The 7485-nt window shown below is 33.5% G+C and overlaps 1 pseudogene; it reads right to left on the minus strand.

Annotated features, from left to right (window-relative positions):
• Positions 1 to 4792: 4792 nt before the first annotated feature.
• LOC143535693 (protein-S-isoprenylcysteine O-methyltransferase B pseudogene) lies at positions 4793 to 5314 on the minus strand (annotated as a pseudogene).
• Between the last annotated feature and the right edge of the window lie 2171 nt (positions 5315 to 7485).

Here is a 7485-nt window from a genome sequence, read left to right on the forward strand (position 1 = left end):
ATATATGTTTTATAACAATCTTCAAGTATAAATAAGTGTTAACAAGTTGATTATAATGTAAGACTATGGTCAGTTTGACTTTGGAAAGTCAAACTGCCAAAAAAATATGAAGAACACCTTTGAATGCTTGAGAATTGGAAGAGAAAGAGATGAATGAGCAAGGATTAATGAAGAGGATAGAGGTGTATATATAGAGTGGATTGAAAGGGTCAAGCATGGGGTGTGATATCAAGGTTTGCATGCAAGAGGGGTCAAGACAAGTCACAAAACAACAAAAAAATAAAAAATAAAAAAATGGGCTGCTGGTCTGCTGCTGGTCAGCACGTCAGTTCGCGTCCGGAAGTTCGTTTTTGATGTATCTTGAGCGTTTTAAGTCCGTTTTCGAATCCGTAAAAGGGGTTTTTCAAATTAGACAAGCGGGAATGTTTTAATAACATAAAATCCAATATTTTATATATTTGAAATGTTCGGGATATAAATCGGGTCGGTTTACAACATAAAAACAAATACAAAATAAATACAATTTAACCCGAAATCGAGGATTGTCACACAAGTGAATGTTAACGAATTCATTCTACGTCCTCTTCTCGATCCACCAATCGAGGGTTATGTTTACTAGTCGTCTCCTTAAACAGTAGGGATCATCGATACAAACGTCTCATTCTTCAAAGGAAATGATCACCTTCTTCACTAAACAAACCAAGTGCTTAGCTATACAGCTCCTCTTAATCTCACTATATCAAGATAGTGAGTCTTCACTTAATTCTAATTTCTTGTATATCAGATGAAGTTTCCAACCCAATACAAAAGAACAATATATCAAGATAGTGTATTCCCTTCTAAAATTATTAATAATGTGATGAAATCTCATTTGTCAAATCTCTAGAACAACCTCAACCCCTCAAATTACAAGGGTAGACAATAAGGTTGATAGTTTGAAATCTTTACTTTTTGCTCTTAACTTATAACCTCTTCTTGGTAATTGAAGCTTCGTTACTCTGAACTATGAAAGACATTATTTGTTAAGTGTGTGTAAAAGGTGTAGAGCAAGGGATGAAGACTTAGTTTGAATAAGTCCTTTATTTATAACCAAGCATGTGAGATGCAAGGTTAGTTGGTTGGACACCTGACGCTTGAAGTCCACTCTACATTGGTTTTGACAATGTGTATATTGTGTGAAGTCTTTGTCTTGCTTTTTTTCTTCTTTTACAGGTTCTTCACATGTAAGAAAGTGTCCATATCATTCCTCACGTCTCGCCTCTCCGAGTAGCAAAAGTGTTTCGCTTAACAGGATACGCATGCTTTAGTTTGTTTAACCAAAGCTTCAAACATTTTCCTTTTCAACTTTTAATTACCTTTTTAATGATTAAGTCATCAATGCAAAGGGCTGAATGAAACACATTGTCAAAGAAGATTGATTATGTCAAGTATTATTTGATGTTCAAATAATATTTAAACAAAATTGTTTAAATATGTTTTTATAATATTTCCCTAAGTTTATAAAAACTAGCAATTTAATTTGACTAAGTTGTCTGGGATTAATCTTGCGAGTTATTGATTTTCAAGGGGAATTTCATGTAACACTTCGTAAATTGGAACTCGTTAATTTCTTTTTCTTTGATCTTGAGTGTTTGGCTTATTTATTTGTTTCACTTACTTAATTGTGATCGTTAAGGGAGACTTGATGTAGGAGAGTGGGTAGTGCAAACCTAAGAATTTCTTTTTACGAGGGTCACAATTTCTCGGTATTTGTTTGTCTATTAAGGGGAATTTTTTTACTAGGCCAGGACACAAATTTTTTTTTTACCATATTAAGTCGGGTTGCCAGATTATTTTGGTATTTTATATGCAAATACAAGGTTTTCCACTTGATTTGGTTCATGTGGGTTTTAGAGGGTGATATTAATTTCAACTTGAGTTTTCTTTATAAAAGAAATTGCTTCCACCTATAAGTAGAACTTTGTTGGGAAGAAAGATTTTTACGTTTTATTAATCATTGGAAGGGCCGTCTCTGAGAATTATTTAAAATTTTCAGGTCTAGGACGAGTAAAAAAATGACCCCCCCCCTCCCTCAAATCACGCTCTCAATTAGATGATTTGACAATTTTACCAATAGAATCACTTTTCAAAAGTCCAAAACGGACCAAAACAAAAACAAAAAATTAAAAATAAACAAGTTGTTAAAATGAGCAATATAAAACACAAATGAAAGTTCTTTTTTATAGAAAAGTGAACACCACTTGTGAGAATTGAGAACCCATAACCTTTAATTTCATAGTTTAACACTCTTTCGACTGAATCAATGAGTCATTTTTAGTCTTTTTTAAACCAAATTATATATAAAATTTAAATATATATTTTTAACAATTATAGGTCTATCGGGAAAATGGGTTTGGATCCTTAACCCTCCCTCTAGTCCGAGCCTGATCATTGGCAACTAGCATAACACAACTAGCCCCTGGACCTTTATACCACAAGTTTAGAGTTCAAATCATATTTACAACCTATAATTTTTAGTTATCCTTAATGTCTCATCGTAATGGATATAAAACGTTGAAAGGTATAGGGGTTTCGAACCACGAGTCATTTCATGAATGAGCCCCGTGATAACTACATGTGTTGAAACTAAATATTGAAAAAATAAAGTTTTATCCAACACATTGGCACTTTTATGCTAAAGACCATTTGGTATGAAATAATAGTTGGAGGAGGTTATTGTGAGATGGTTTATACAAACAACCCATAACTAGTAGAATCTTACCAATAACAAAGCTATTTGTAGGTAATCAGGAGGGTATAATGTAGCCAAACCATTCCTCTATCCAGAGGGTGGAGAGGCTGCTTATAACTAGTACTAAATAAGGAAAAAGTTGATGGAGTTTATACTAAAGCTTATTTATATTGTTAGAGAATAATTAAAATTTAAATATCTTTAAAATAGTAAATATTAGGAAAGATAATTGAGATTGGACCCATCTAGAGGTGTTGAAAGGGTCATGCTTACGAGTTTACAAGTTAAGCATTCCGGTTTAATACGTATTTTATTCTTCTAAAATTATTACTTTCAAATTACAAATTATGCATGTAAACCACATACATTAATTTCTTCTTTTCTTTTCCTTTTTTTTATTTTGAGTTTAAATAATAAAAAATAAAAATACTCAGTACGTTACAACATGGTTGTAAAAGTCGTTAGGCGGTCCTAGGCGGTTGACTGAGGAGTTGCGAGTACTTGGGAGTAGCCGGGGATTACTTGGAAAATACCTAAGGAGTACTCGGCCGAGGCGGGGAGTACTAGATCTAGGCGGGAAGTAATCGGGGAGTACTCGGTCGTTTACTCGGGAGTTTTACAACTTGCGTTACAGTTATTAAGATTAAAATGATTCAACATGTGAACATGTCAAGTTAACATAAGTTATTAAGTTTGATCTCTTTACTCTTTAGCTAAATTTATTCACATATTTTACAAACCAACTTAATAAATGGAAATGGGCTACAAATTGCTTGATTTAAGTTAAGATGCACATAACTTTTAACTCGTTCAGAGTCACGGGTCCATAAAATATAGATGAAACGTTGTAACGACTAACGAGAATTTTGTGACAACCTATTATGGGTGATTTGCATGTCTCTCATGTGTATTCATTCATCTTTAATCTAGATTTGGCTTAAAAGGTTTTTCCTGATTGTCATGATTCTATCTGATTTTGTGTAAATTGTGAAATGCATGAATTGAACTAGACTAACATTAATTCACTTATTTAATTATTTGGCTGTTTTATTTTCAGTTATATTATGTCAAATTCAGATTGATCATATAAAAGTAGGGCTTCATGTGCTGTTTTAATCATTAAAAAATAGCGTTTTTGTCATAAAAAAGCATAATTTAATTAGTTCTTTTATTGTAAAATATGACCTTCAGATATCTTTTCAAGAAAAGATAACAGCTAGTTAACACTTGTCTCATTGGGCCCATGGTTGAAAAATCGCGCCTAGGCGCCAATTACTCCCCAACTAAAGCCGAGTACTCGCAACTCTCCAGTCGAGCCGACCTAACAGCGCCTGACGACTTTTGCAACCATTTTGGACCTTTTCCATACTAACGGATTAGAGAAGTCAAGTCCAAATAAGTCATCTTGTCCAAATAGTTAACTTTTTTAAAAGACCTTAAATGTGAACAAGTTTTCAATCATAAGAACAAATTATTAGACCAAAATGCTTAAGTTAAATAACTATGGGTTACAACATTTTGGCAACATGTTTGTTTTGTCGGGCCAAACGTTTGAAGTTAGTATATGTTCAAAAACTTGCTTAAACGTGTAGCTTCTTATCACTCACGCATACGTTTAGGGACGATTAGGGAGATGTGTGTTTTAAGTTATGCGGTTATTATCAAAAGATTGCAAGTATTGAGTACTCAGACCAAAAAAGCTAATGTCGAGTCAACAGTTAACAGTAACAGTAATAATAATAATAATAATAATAATAATAATAATAATAATAATAATAATAATAATAATAATTTTTCTGCATCCATGAACCTACAATTTGCAAGAAATGGCATCCATCTTAGGTGAAGCAGCTCATACAACATATATCAAAAGTCAAATTCATTATGAAATCCAAGATTCATTTACACTTATATGGCCTCATACTTTTGCCCAAAAAAAATGAACACCAGATGTATAAAAAAAATAGGTCAGATGTATAAGAGTGTGATATCACTTCACAAAAGGAATCCCAGACGGAACCCGTTCCATATACGCATCATATTCCCTCCCAAAAAACTGTTTCAGAAGAACTCCTCATACGGGATTCGATCACAGAAAAAACTCCAAGTGATTATTGCAAACGCAACGGCTGACACAGGGTTACATACCATTACTTGAGTACCAACAGACCAAATAAAAAAACCAGTGTACCCCGGATGACGAACTATACCATAAATACCATAAGTTATTAACTTATGATGTTGTTCATGATATCTTTGAATAATGTGAGTGAAAGCCTGTTTAGCAGTAAGAATCGCGAGCTTCCTAATGGTTTCCCCAAAAATCACCATGAAAAGTCCCAAATTGCTTATCGACCGATTGGTTTTTAATGTGGGGAAATAATATAATTCGAGTAGGTATTCTGTAACCGAGAATGTCATTGCTAAGATATAGTCTTTGCTGAGTAACAGAGACTCGGTGGTTACTTTTGATTTCCCGTGACACGCGATTGCTAAAAGGTATTCAGAAGCATGAAAGAAGAGGATGGTACAGAACATTTGTGATAATTGTCTGTGTGCAGAATCACTGAATGTTTCCATCATTTTTTTAGACAGATGGAAGGTTGAATTGAATTCAATAAGGTAAATTCGGTGGTTAATTACTTCAGACCTGAAAAGGATAACATGAGCCAGTTGTCAACAGTTAGCGGTGTGTATGAAACCGAGAAAACCAAATCAAAACAAAAACCAACAGTTTGGTTGTAGGTTTATGTGAAAACTGAACTGTAAGTTCAGTTTTGGTTTTGCATGTAACAAAAACCGAGAAAATGGAATCAAACCGAATTTAAAGATCTTCATTTTTTATTCTAAGTAATTTATAAAAATTTAATAAATATGTAACTCAAATATTTTAGCTTAAATATATATTAAAAATTAATTAGCTATTTAATTAACAATATGATTTAGGCCCAAATTCATAATTTGTGGCCAAATTATCTTTCGGCCCAAAATTTTCAAACTCAAATCACAAAACCGAAAACCGAGAACGGTTTTCAAAAATTAAAAAAGCTCAAGATTCGGTTTTAGCCAAAACCAACCGTGTCTACAATTTGGGAGTTGAAACCCTAATTTTGTTCATATGACATAACAGAGCTAAAATCAGTAAATCACACACGTAAGGTATTTGTCTATTTCTTCAGAGAAGATCAAACCAGCATTAGTCGGTCACAAAGCAAGGAAAGGAATCATAATTATATTAATAATCAATTATCATCATCTCAATTCTCTAAATGTTGATTCATAATTCGGGTGATTAGGTTAACACAAACGCATAAAGCTAAATTACCTAATTAAAGCATTTAATCTGCACAAGCACAGATTAGTATTAGTATACCGAGAATACATAACGAAGGCTAACAAATGAACAGATCTAATCGAATAAAATGCGAACGATCGTAGAACTAGAACATATTATATTATGATTTTATCATTGAAATCAAACGAACAATTATGCACGATTACTGAAATAATTACACGAAGAGAAAACTTACGAGAGAAAATGAGGTGAGGATTGAGCGACAGGCTGACGGTGGATGGTGACGTTAGATTTGGGAGAAACTGAATTCAGCTTGTCATATTCATATTGGTAGTTGTTTGAATGTGATTAAAAGTTTAACGACATATTGAAGTTGGTTTAACATACTACACTATATTAATTTTCTGTTATCATTCAACAGTAACAACATTTTTACCTTTATTATTATTTATTAGTCTAAATCTCTTAAACTATTCGTCTACTTCCGCATTACGAGATTCGAGCTGTTCAAAATGTAACACGTAATAATCCTAACTTTCATTTTAATTGTCGCAATCTTGTCCACATAATCATTATAATTTATCAACAATTGAAATCTTTTAAGTCAGTTGACATGTTTGTTTTATTAAAGTTGGTGCAAATCACACAAAATGCATCCATGCTATGATAGTGTATTAAAACTACAATTGAGTAAGCGTTTTATAAAACAATTCAAACAAATATGGATAAATATGTAATGTATATTTGAAATGCTAATAAAAATGTGTACAGTCAACAACTAATTAAAAAAACTTGAAAATTGTCCTCTCACGACACTCAAAAACATCATGTCTTCTCTCTTCCTCACTCCACTCGTAGAATTAAATTCAAAAGCGTCATCTTTTCTATCTTCCCCGCTCCACGCATAGAATTAGTTTTTTGTCGCAACCAAAAACCACCATCTCCTCCGCCTCACTGACTCTCCCCTTAGCCATCTGCATTGGGATAAGCAGCCCATGACCATGCCACATCAACTGCCCCAAAAATTTCCATATGCAATCGGTTTGGTTGTAGATGTGCACTAAAAACCGAGTTGGGCGGCTTTGAACCAAACCATGGGGTTGAAATCAATTTTAACCTTATACTTTGATTTTTAAAATTGGGTTCTCAAACCCGGACCAAGCCGGTAAAACCCAGTTTCAAACCAGTCGAACCCGATCCTTTCCCCTCAAAAACCAGTAACTAGTTTGGACAAAAACCCAAGTTGACCATCTTTGACCCCGATACCAAACCCACACCAGTTTAAACAAGAACCGGTTTGGGCCCAGAATCCGATTTTCACACCTCTAGTTTAGTCTATAGTCCATCAAAACACAAACAACTACCATAAATTGTATATGACTAAATGAGGCCTGCTACCACAAATTATATAAGGGCCCCACTCAAACAGTGCTGGTCCACTTTAAAAAATTTTGAATGA

The sequence above is a fragment of the Bidens hawaiensis genome, unplaced genomic scaffold (genome assembly GCF_021521415.1).
Source record: "Bidens hawaiensis isolate Kalapana, Puna unplaced genomic scaffold, B.hawaiensis_p1.1 tig00010570_1, whole genome shotgun sequence".
NCBI classification, from domain to species: domain Eukaryota; kingdom Viridiplantae; phylum Streptophyta; class Magnoliopsida; order Asterales; family Asteraceae; genus Bidens; species Bidens hawaiensis.